We start from the raw sequence: 11,806 nt of genomic DNA on the forward strand, positions 1-11,806 counted from the left end.
TTCTATTACCAGTATAAGTATAAAACAACTCACTCTACTGCCAAAAAAAAAAAAATACAGTTCCTACAGTTAGGTCAGAATCTGACACCTGATGAAGATCACAAATGAAGAATGAATCATGCCAAGTGCATTAGAGGGGTTTTCCCTAATGTGGATAAATACTAAAAACTAAAGAAACCATCAAATTATTCACAGCTATGCACAAACAAACATATTTGGAAGCAGAACGAGCAAAAGGTATGTAGATAGGTAGGTCGATCGATGGACAGATATCCACAGGCACAGGTGTAAGAATGAACTAACAAGCAAACCGGAAAGCTTGATCACACATGGTAAGGAGAACAGGTAGAGGACTGAAATTAGTCAGCCTATGACACTCAGCAGTCTATACCTATCAACGAACTTCTGCTCACTGACTTTATTGGGCTATAGGGAAAAACCTCAGTTCACTAATTTTTTCTCCCCAGACTGTGGAAATAACAACACAGCACAATTTTTGCTTGATGCTTAATACTTTTGGCACAAGAGGGAGAGAACTGAATTATTCACAGAAAACAGAAACAGCACAAAGTCAGTTGTACGAAACAAGCCAGCATCATATCTCCCCTTGTGAATACAGTGCATGTTTAAACTAACAAAGTCATCGAGTTACTTAATTCTCTGTCTCATTTTCATTAGTCCTGTTTTGCTTCTCTAAGAGTCCTGGCAGGTCATTAAAGAAAGTACTATTCAGCAAATAAATAGTGTAAAAAGCCACAATATAATTTCTTAAGTTTTAAGTGTAATCAAGACTGTCATGCTTAAAAATGTTTATATTGCTACGTATATTCCAGGAAAATCTTATCATTTCATATATGTCAGCATCATTGATCTTAAGATCACCTTGAACATTGCATTTCCTCACCCGTAGAGACCAACGCTGCTTGGAAAGCTGATGCTGCTGTTTAACACTTGGTGACAAGGGACCGGTTTGGTAAATCTTGCCGCAGCACAGCTCTCAGCCACATCACTAGCAAAGATCTAGCAAACCTTTTTATATCCTAGATGTTTTGTAACATAACAGCAGTATTGTCAGGCCAACTCTTCCTCCTCACAGTCTTCAGGACAGTGGTATTGAAGACAGCTCTTCTGAGAGTTTCCATTCCCAGCGGCTATTCCCAAGCCAGCTAGATATAAGCAAGCAGCACTCCTACCTGTCACGAGACCAGGTCCCACTTCCCAGAGAGTAAAACAATCTCTGCAGCACCAGAATCCACTGGAAAATCTAAGGACATGAGTTTGTTTAGTAACAATTTATTAGAGACAATAAATAAACATTTCACATTGCCCTCAAAACCTTAACAAGTATGACACCTAGATGAGTAGACTGTATGACTGACTTGCAGACTGCTGAAGAAATGCAGTCATCTACTTTGATCACAATGCTTGAATAAAAGCCGTTTGCATGCTATGGAAATTTTCAAAATCTCCTCTTTGTTCCAGTAAAGCCAAGACAGGACGTGAAAGTACTCTTCCAACTTGTTGCCCAGTCACTTTTTGTGACCAGAAAACACATTAGCATCTATCAGAAAGTATAATACTTTAGATACTCTACTTTGATAGTACTTTATAATAACACTTTAATACTTTAATTCCTCTGTCACCACTCTGTCTTTCCTAAAGAAGCACATGAAGAACCACTGGAGCAGGTTGCAAGCAGATACACAATTTTGTAGTTTTCAGTTTCTCCTTATGAAATCAAGATTAAATGATTCACTGATATTTAAATAAAAATCATGAGAAAGGTATCGATATAAGTACCTTTATTTGCATGAACTGTGGCTCTGTTTAAAGACATCTGAGGTTGATGAAAAATGATGTAACAGTTTGATAATTTACAGATAATGAAGGGAAAACCATTCTTTTTTTGTTTTTTTTTTGTTTGTTTGTTTGGTGGGGTTTTTTGGGTTTTTTGTTGGTTTTTTTTTTTAACACTAAAGTGAGATGCTGCAAGAAGCACAGAAATTATGTGCTGGGGACCTAAGTGAGACAAGGGGCCCTTTCTGCCAGGCAGAAAAAGCTGAATGCCAAACCAGACATGCTGGGCAAAGGCCAAAGCAGGAATGGTGGCACAGGGAAGGGAAAAGACCAACCCAAATGCCGCATGTCAGACCAATGACAAGAACCGGCCCCACCACCCGAGACCCCACAGGGTGCTCTTTTCAGTGGTGCATGAGGAACTACCCCCTGCCTCAGCTTCCCTGGACATCTCTTTATCTGCCTGGATATTCTGTTTGGGTAGAATGAAGCCAGGTTTGGTTGCTGTAGGTTTCTCTGGGGCTTCTTTTTGGCAGGGAGGTAGCTTTTAGCATTTGCCTGAGATTTCCCAGTGCCTGGCATTTTGGTTAGAATCGATGCGCAGGCAGAGAACCCAGATCGTCAGGGAAATTTCTAGGTCACGTGAAAGGCTAATGTTTCCAGGAAGCATCGGACGAGACTTTTTTCTTACCTATGTGAATAAACTCATGTGAATCAAGAAAACATTTAAGAATATTCATGCAAAAAGCTATAAAGAAACAAAATATTCAATATGAATGAGTTTATAGAAGCAGAATGCATCAAATTGACACTGTCTTGAGTCTCGGACAGCAGAGAGTACATTATGCCCATGCAGAGCCCAGGTATGCGTAGCAATAACAAGTCTACAAGCTCAGATAACTGCACTATGAGTGTCCATTTGGAGAAGCACTTGAAGAAAAACTAGCTACCCATTTCTACAACTGAATATATTGAGACATTGGCTCTTAAATTCCGTTTGCTTTCTAACAGTTGCATCTATCGTGATGCCCTAAGGAAATATGAAACTATCTTTTAGGTGCACTGATCTCACGCAGAGGAAACCTGGAAAGCAGCCTCAGGCAGTGGCAAAAAATTTATCCTTCACAATAACCTGATCAGTAAGACATATCGAAGGAAAGAGCACACAATAATTTTTACTAATTCCCCTTTTTTACAGCCCTTGCATAATAGTGCCAGTTTCAAAATGTCAGCCACAGTAACACCTGTCCTTCCACAAAATATCTGTAGCTTTTAGGTGTGTCATAAAGTGAGTATGTAAAGCAGTCAAAAACTTTACAAAACATGCACAATTCCAGTTGCTGCATGAAAAATTCACTGCTAACAATGTGGTAGTAACATTGCATATCTCTGCATATTCTCAAATAGGAGGAAATATTAATTTGCAAAGTTAGAACCCCATCCTCTTTTCAAGGCAATTAACATTATAGAAGTGAAAATGCAGTGGTCTTTGTTATTCATGCAGCAGGGCTGGTTAAAATCTCAGTTTATTTTACCCCCTGCATAGTCTTCAATTCAGCTGTATATTTTTCTATAAATTGTATTTCAATTTTTAAGGATAAAGATTAAGTCCATGGATCTCTGTTTTCCTCTCTGAAGTCTGCATTTGAAATTCAACCTTAAAAAACACCTTCTGAATGTGTGATCACATCTATTAATTCTACTGCTGAGTCTTGCCATTCTTTGGCAACATGGTTCGTTACAATTTGAGGGTCATGTTATGCTCATATTTACATTGAGGTACATCTGGAACAACCTGGAGCTGCAGAATAAACATGATGTAGATGACAAAGGAGGTTTTCTATTAAAAATGCTTTTAGAATAAATCTGGGGATAGAATAAGGACTAAAACATAATGCTGAATTGGAAGATCAATTTCATTGCTTTGGGCTGAAACCAGAGAAGTCTAACCAAATATATAGCGCACCCCCGTGCTGAGCTGCATTAAGCCGTATTTGTTATTTGATTAGAGCTCCAGAGCCAGATTCTGATCCGTGCCCCAGCCAGTGCCAATCCTGCTTCCAAAGAGACGCACACCTTCCCACCATTTGAGCCAGGGACAAGGAGGGGAACGCCTCCCATCCTGCCCAAAACCATGCAAGAGGGTTCCAGTTTGAAATTACTTACCCTCACCAGACAACTACGTAGATCAACCCCTCTCCTTGTCAGCTTTGCCAGTTTACCCAAACTTTTTGTGTCCCTGCTTAACTTTTAAAGTTGCCTCAGTGCTGAATTTTCCCTCTGGCAGTGCCAGTGCCTCATTTTTCTCTTAAAACTATGGTGCATATTTTTTTCTTTCACAGAGCTCAACTGTGGATCATTTTAGACTTAGGCTGAACTGAATAGGCTTACACGATGAAGTCGCTTTCAGGCGCCTAAGGATTTGTAGAAGATAAGGTGCTCACCCACCAAAACCCATGTTTCCAGCAAAAGAGGGTGTTATTACTAACATTTCCTCTCCCGTGGGCTTGCCAGAGCCCTCTGTCTCAATCGGTATCTATTCGACTCCTCTCTAGGTGCTTCTAGGACACTGCTGCCTTGGGATGCCCACTATATACAAATATACGGCACAAATACATGCAGCAAGAGTGGCAAGGTGCAACAGGCTTGTGGACAGCCCTTTGAAGAGCGCAGAGGGGACAAGAGCAGGCCTTGCAGGGAGTTTTCCTTTGTCACTCCTCTTTCTAACACTCAAACAGTCACAGCTTGGCCCTTCTAAGGTCAACATCTCACACTCTCGTGCTCAGGACATATCACAGTTTCGTTACCATCTAACAAATGTGGTCTTCTGATCCCAAACATCAGCTGAACCACAAAGTTTTGCTTTAAAAAAAGTAGCACCTTTTTTGAATGTACCCAGAAAGAGATTTCACTTCCAGAACTGCTGGACTTCAGGTAAATTTTTTATTTCTGTGAAGAAGAAACTTTTATTCAGTCATCTCTAAGCAGTTCTACAGCAAGAAGCTAGGAGAGCAAGAGGAACACAGAAACATGTGAGAAGATAAGAATATTTTGTGGATTAGTTCCAATACACATAGAAGTTGATGACCATTTATAACAAACATAAGTGAATCTCCCCGGACCTATTGCAGGGCATTCATAAATCAAAAACCTAAGATGGCTTTCTGCAGTTACAGCTACTTACATTTTGTCACTATGAATTGCAAACATGATCCAGCTATGGAGCCCAATTTTCAGATAGATAGAACCCAATGTGTATAAAAAAAAAAAAAAGCAATTAAAAAGAAATAAAATCTTTCCACAATTTATTTTTTAGAGCATTTTCCTGAAAATATGAGTATCTCAGTGTGGAAATAGTGTGTCACAACACTTTCATAAAATAAATTTACTATTCAAGAAAAACTAATCTTTCAATAACAAAACTGGAAAATCGAAGGTCCTTATAAATATATTTACATTGGAACTGCTTGTCAGTGATTAATTTATTTTTAGGAGCCATAATTCCTTCCCAAATGAAATATTGCTGCTATTATGAAAAAGTGCATATAGGCCATGGAGTTTATGTAGTATCATAGGCATCCATCCAAGTATGTTTGCATAGATGAACTTCAACTCCCTCTCCACAGCAGTTCAACCAAATTCCATGCTGTCACTGACAAACCCTGTAACCTTTTATAATTTTTATCCACAATTTAAAGTCTCTGCGTATTACAGGGTTGATCTTGTCCTCATGTTACTTTTCTCTCAGTGACTAGAGAGAGTCATATTTTCTCTCAATGCCACTTCTCTTCTCTGTAATGCCATTTCCAGTAGGTAAAACACTGGCTAAGCATAAGAGTCCCTAGAAAGGAAAAGCAATGGCACCTTTCCAAAGAGCCAACCTCGCATCATTTAATGCAGTTCTGGGTACAAGCCTATTGCGCCACATCAATCCCAAGAGCAGAAGAGTAGCAATAGTAACAATGACATTACTAAATTCTTTACAGCGCCTGTCCTGGTCTTCCTTAAAAAGGCAGACATGCTACTGAACTGTTCTGACGGATCTCTGGAATCGCCCCACTTCCCTCCTTGCATCTCAGTGGCTTAAGTATGCAGAAATAAACTGTAAAAGGAAAGAAAAAGGATGGGATTGCTGATTTTGTTTTCTAGATGCCCGAAATCTTAACCCTGAAGAAACTGACTCTCTTTCTATCCTCTTGTTCCATTCAGCTAACTCAATGTCACGATCACTAGATTTTGGAAGGCTGTTCCTGAGCATCAAAAGTGATTTCACACAAGTAAAATGGAAACTTAGTCTGGCCATTCATTTTTGATCATCACTTTTACTGGATCCTACAGCTCTCTCCCAGAGATATTGATACATATTAGAAATATTTCCTCAGTATTTTTTGTTATTTTGTTAATATTAATATTAATATTAATATGGAAGATAATGTAAAAAGAACTATGTAATAGAGTTTCTTTTAATTGATCAATAAAAGACATGCTGAGGAGGAAGGCAATAATAGCCACTCCTTGAATATTTCTGCACTGAAATGGAGCAATAGGGAAGTTTGGGGGTTTTATCACGGGGTTTTTGTTTGGAACATGATAGGGAAATTTATGATTAAAGGTAAAGAAAATGTTTTGAAGGATTATCAGGAACAACTGAAACGTGCTTGGCTAACATCATATTTCCACCTTATATGATGGAAATCTGTCTTTTCTTTGGATAAATTCTCTATTCCTAGTGTAAAGGAAGCACTCTGCGTAGGAAAAAAGAGTATGATACTACAAGAAAAAAGTGGTCTACAGAAATTGTGAAAGATGACTTACAGATCACATGTAAGTCAGCATTAACACAAAATTTACATCCTTATAAACCTCTTCATGAGCTTTAACCTCATAAATACATCACAATCAAGAAGACTGTAACCTATGGTGACAGACCATCTCTACTATGCAATACTGTGACCTATATTTTTTCATCTAGCAAGAGGCACCTATTCCTATCCCTCCTGTTCCTCACTGATGACTCAAGCGAAAATAATCTGGAGATTATTAGAGATGTACTTTAGTTACAATTCTGAAGTAAACATATTCCTGTATAAACTCTTGACCACCTTCTTATGGCACAGTAAGCATGAACCCTAAAACATACATAGTAATCCCACTGTACTAATCCACGGAGGTTTACATTGCCTGAATCCCACTCCAGAAGCTGCATAGACACATAACTCCAGAATCAACTCTGATCTTAAGTCCAAAACCAGTTGTCTGCTTTCAGAAAATGCTAGGCCAAATGGCATGACATTGTAGGTAGAGTGGGGAGAGTAATTCTGAAAAATTAAGATATACTTCATAGTTCTGCTACTTCAAGGAATAACCTATTCTGGTCAATTTATTGTCATTTTTTTTGAGAATTAAGACTGGAAATCTTTTTTTTCTTAACATTTTTTGGGAAACTAGGTCCCCTACTTTTAGACAATATTATAATATTATGTAATTAAACGTAGATATGAGGGCACATCCCTACATAAGGGAATACAGAAAAATCTTTATATTTTTATTTTCCTTCTCTGAAAACCCTTCAGTATTTGACTGTCCATAATGATGTTGAACTGTTCACATTGATATTTTTCTTGCAAGGAAAAAAAAATAATTTTTTTCACTGCTTCACTTTCCTGACAGCTTCTGAAACATGCTTTGGTTTTACTAGGCCCAAGTAAATACAGGTTCAGCAACTCCTCCTCACAAAACAGTTGTGTTCCTATCAAAAATGTCAGGTTATATCCGCTGCACAGTATGTGAAACACAGTAACCTTAGAAAGTTCTAAAAAAATATATTCCTCTGCTAAGGAACAAATTCTACTTTCTGTCCCTTCTCACTACCTAAATCAAGGCAACTAGTGTCAAAATTAAGCTTTGTAGGAAGAACTGGAAAGCTGAACCAGAAAACTGAACTGGAAAATATTCAAAGATGAATAAGAAAGGCCCTCAAAATACTACGGAAAACGAGCGGGAACATTGCAAGGAATAGAAAAGAAGCCAAGCAAACCAATCAGAACAAAAATCTGCACAGAAGAGCAGCCTGAAAAAAAATTAAATAGGAGAAAATGTCATATTTCACCAAGAGCAAAAATCAATTTGAGATTCCTCTGATATACCAGCATTTAGAAAAAAAAAAGTTGTAGCTTTAAAAGTTGGAGCAGACATTTTTATTAAGAAGAGGTAGAAAGGCAGGTAATTGAATAGAAAGCCCAAAGAGTGAGAAATCTTTGACAAGCCTGAGACTTCAAAGTGAAAACTGTTGGGAACAGCCAGACAGAACTGTTAGATACCCAGGCTTCGAATGTAACACCTGCACAACTTTATCCACAAATACAGAGGGAAGATATGCACCTACAGTAGAACAGTAATTTCAAAAACTTTCTGTCCCCAATGGTACTTAGTGGATTTCTCTGCTTGCTCTATGTGTGACTAGTGAGAAAAAGCTCTCATGATATCACTGAATTCACAGCAAAGTTAGTAATCCTCATTAAGGACAACCACTTTCCATGGGATTTATCAATATTTATGGTAATTCACAGCCATAAGTTGGCCAGGCTCCACTTTTAAACACAGAAAGTTGTTTTTATCTGAGGAGACAAAGAATATTAAAAAGCTGACGTATTCAGTATTAGTTTTCTGTTGGACCAGCAGGAGAACAAGCTACAGTTCTCCATCTTGGAGAGGACTTCCATTTACTGGATAAAAAAGAAAGTAATTTTGAAAAGCCATGGATTTCTCTGTTGAACGCTTCTCGTTCACAGCAGGAGAGAAATGGTTTGTAAAGTTAAAAGGCATAAACCACTTATTTGTTTATGAGAAAATAAGCAGATTAGAAAACTACTGGTTAAAAACAAATTAGAAGGCCTTTATATACATCATTGCTCACTACTTAACACATACTTCTCCTGCAAAACGTACAGCTGTAGTTGAACTTCCTTAGTATTACTAGTTTGCTGGGTTTGACATTAATCAATTAAGGAATAGGTTTCCTTTATCCTAGTTGGTAAATGTTTAAACAAGATCAACCCTCTTCAGCATAAACATAATTACGGAATGGATCAGTAGCCTGTTAAAAAAAAAAAATCAGTTACAAATAACTATTAATAGCCCTTCGTTAACTTCAGCCTATCACAAAAAACAAAACCAAAACAAACAAATGAACAAAAGAAAAAGCAGCAGCACATCAGTTTTGAGTAAAAAGTAATTTGGATGAAACACACTTTAAATTAGGATTACAGACACACCTCAGTTTAGTCAACCAAAGTATTAAGCACACGAGTACCTTACATATCTTTACGACAATTATGTTTTGGGTTAAGTTCTTGTAAGAAGGTTTACAGTTCAGTTCATGGAAATCTTATTAGAAGTCAGTCTATAACCAAATTTCCAGAACTTCAATTTTCTTTGAGTGGTGTTCCTCAGGGGTCTGTCCTGGGACCGGCGCAAACCGCGTGAGGTTCAACAAGGCCAAGTACAAGGTTCTGCACATCGGTCAGTGCAATCCCAAGCACAACTACAGGCTGCGTGGAGAATGGATTGAGAGCAGCTTTTGACCATTTTTTTTTTGTTTTAAAAAAATAATTCCTACTATTTAATTGAAGTTTCCCAAATTCCAGCTTGTGTCCTTTGCTTGCTGTCCTACCACAATGCACCTGAGAAGCAGCTGGCTCCATCTTCTCTACACTGACTAAGCAGAAAGATTCCACTTTAGAAAGCAGTAAGATTCCACTTCAGACTTCTTTCCTCAAGGCTCAAGAAATTCAATTCCCTTAGCCTCTCTTCTTGTGTCCTGTGCTAGAGCCCCCTGATGATATGACGGCTTTCTTCCAGGTTTGCTCCAGGTTGTCAGTGTTTTAGTTGCACTGTTTTCCTTATTCTTTTCATTATTCTCATTAAAAATAAAAGAGCTTCTTGCACCAAATGGTCTGTTAGCTTTACCACAGGAGTATTTCAACAATAAATTACAAAGAACTCTAGCTTTGTTAATAACCACATAGCTTGGCATGATAAATGAATCACTAAGGGAAGAAGAGAAGGAAACAAAATTGTTAGTGGATTTTTAATTTCAGCTTTAGTTCTAGTATTATCTGAGGCTATAACAGAGCTGTGACATTTATATTGGCTGAGGACTTAACCCCAAGACAGATCTAATGTGAGTCAGAAGACTACTTTTCAAAGCCAGAAAAGAATCTGGTAGCCAAGCAACCAGTTCATTTTATACCACAGAAGGGATTTGTGGCCTTTTGCAGGATGCTTCCATCATAGCCCTGTTACATCTGCTGAAGTTCCTACTGAATACCGCATATTTTTTTTCTAGAAACTAGACGAGCACAACAAGTTGAAAAATAGTTTTTCTTGTATCTTGTTACAGAGATTCCAGTTTGAACAGAAGCTGAAATACTGCTGGAACAGAAATTGTAAATGAACCTAACCCAAAAAACCCAACCTATTTTTGCAGTAAAGTTGCTGCTCAAAGATTTTTGTGAAATGAATATGATTTCATGATGTTATTTTAAAATAGTCTGTCAATAACAAAAAAAAAAGAAATTTTGAAAAAGTAAAAATGAAATTATATAGGTCATAATTTGTTTCCTTTAGAAAAAAATACAGCCAATCAGTGCCGTAGAGGGTGTTACTGCCACTTCTAGATGCAGAAAATATTCTTGGTTTCTCCCTTGGTTTTTCAAGGATACAGAATAACAGCAGAGTAACATACACAAACTGGTAATACAACTGTCTGGGTTGAGATGACAGTAAGTCCAGTAAATTCAGTAATACCGGGCTGAAATTAGTATCTGGGCACAGAAAGACTTAGGTAGCCATGGCTATCAGGCAGGACTGCTTCTCTGGACCAGAGACTTGGACCAGCTGGCGGGCTGGGGGAGTCCCACGCTCCCCAAGCAGACTGCCTTCTCTGATGGTTGAGTCATAGAAGCACAATCTGGGCTTATTAACCAACCATCCCGTCCCGCCTCTGGTCCCACGCTGTGCTGCTGCTCTCCTTTCTGTGCATGGGGCTTGGACGCTACCTTAAGTGGTGCACCATTGTCATATGGGGCTATAGCCATAGAAAGCATGTGGAGAGCAATGTGAATCACCATATAAAGCAATACTAGCCCCACACTCCGTGTAGTAAATAAAAAGTTTTCTGAAGATGACAAATATGCAACTGCAAAAAATTGTCTTTATTTTCAACAACTTAAAATTGATTTATGAGAATTTAACAGTTTACCATTTTTATGGTTTCAAGCATTTTCTACTGGACATGATGGAAGATTTTTATAACATGCCTTCTTATGCTCAGTGGCCAGCTCGAAGATGGAACTGATCAATTACCATCTTCTGGGGAAAAATAAGAGACTTATAACAGTCTTGAGGCAGAGCCTGAAATTTCACACCTCCATTTGAAGTTTTATGTAAATCAACAGTTTAAAAACACTTTCAAAATGCAACTTCAGAAGACAGACACCTGAATGCAGACATTTCTCCAAGGCTGGCCAAAGGCACTATTTCAAAGCACACAAACAGAGAAGTCCCTCTATTCCCATCAGCAGAGTTTACGACGTGCTCAGGAACAATGATACACATCTCTTCCCCTTCTCCCCTTGAGAACATTCACACACAGACTTCCCACTCTGACTGTCCCTCAGAGGAGGAAAATAGTATTCAGTTACCTTTTAAAATTGTAACTATCACTACAAGATTATGAGATCCTCAATGCAATTGCAAGCAGAACATCACTCTAGACCAGAGAGGTAGATCTCCTGACTGATTCTGGGTCTGGCCCTTTCTCAGCAATTTAGCAGAAGACTACTTATTTTCTCCCATTTGGTCCTTTTGAGATAGAGGACAGTATATAATCTCCAAATGCCAGACTAAGAACTCTAAACAAAAGGTCAAAAGTGGTTTGAATTCTAGATTTAAATCCGTAACTTTCAAAAAAAATACCTAGGTTATTAATTCAGAGGAATATAGGGCA

The sequence above is a fragment of the Grus americana genome, chromosome 2 (genome assembly GCF_028858705.1).
Source record: "Grus americana isolate bGruAme1 chromosome 2, bGruAme1.mat, whole genome shotgun sequence".
NCBI classification, from domain to species: Eukaryota; Metazoa; Chordata; class Aves; order Gruiformes; family Gruidae; genus Grus; species Grus americana.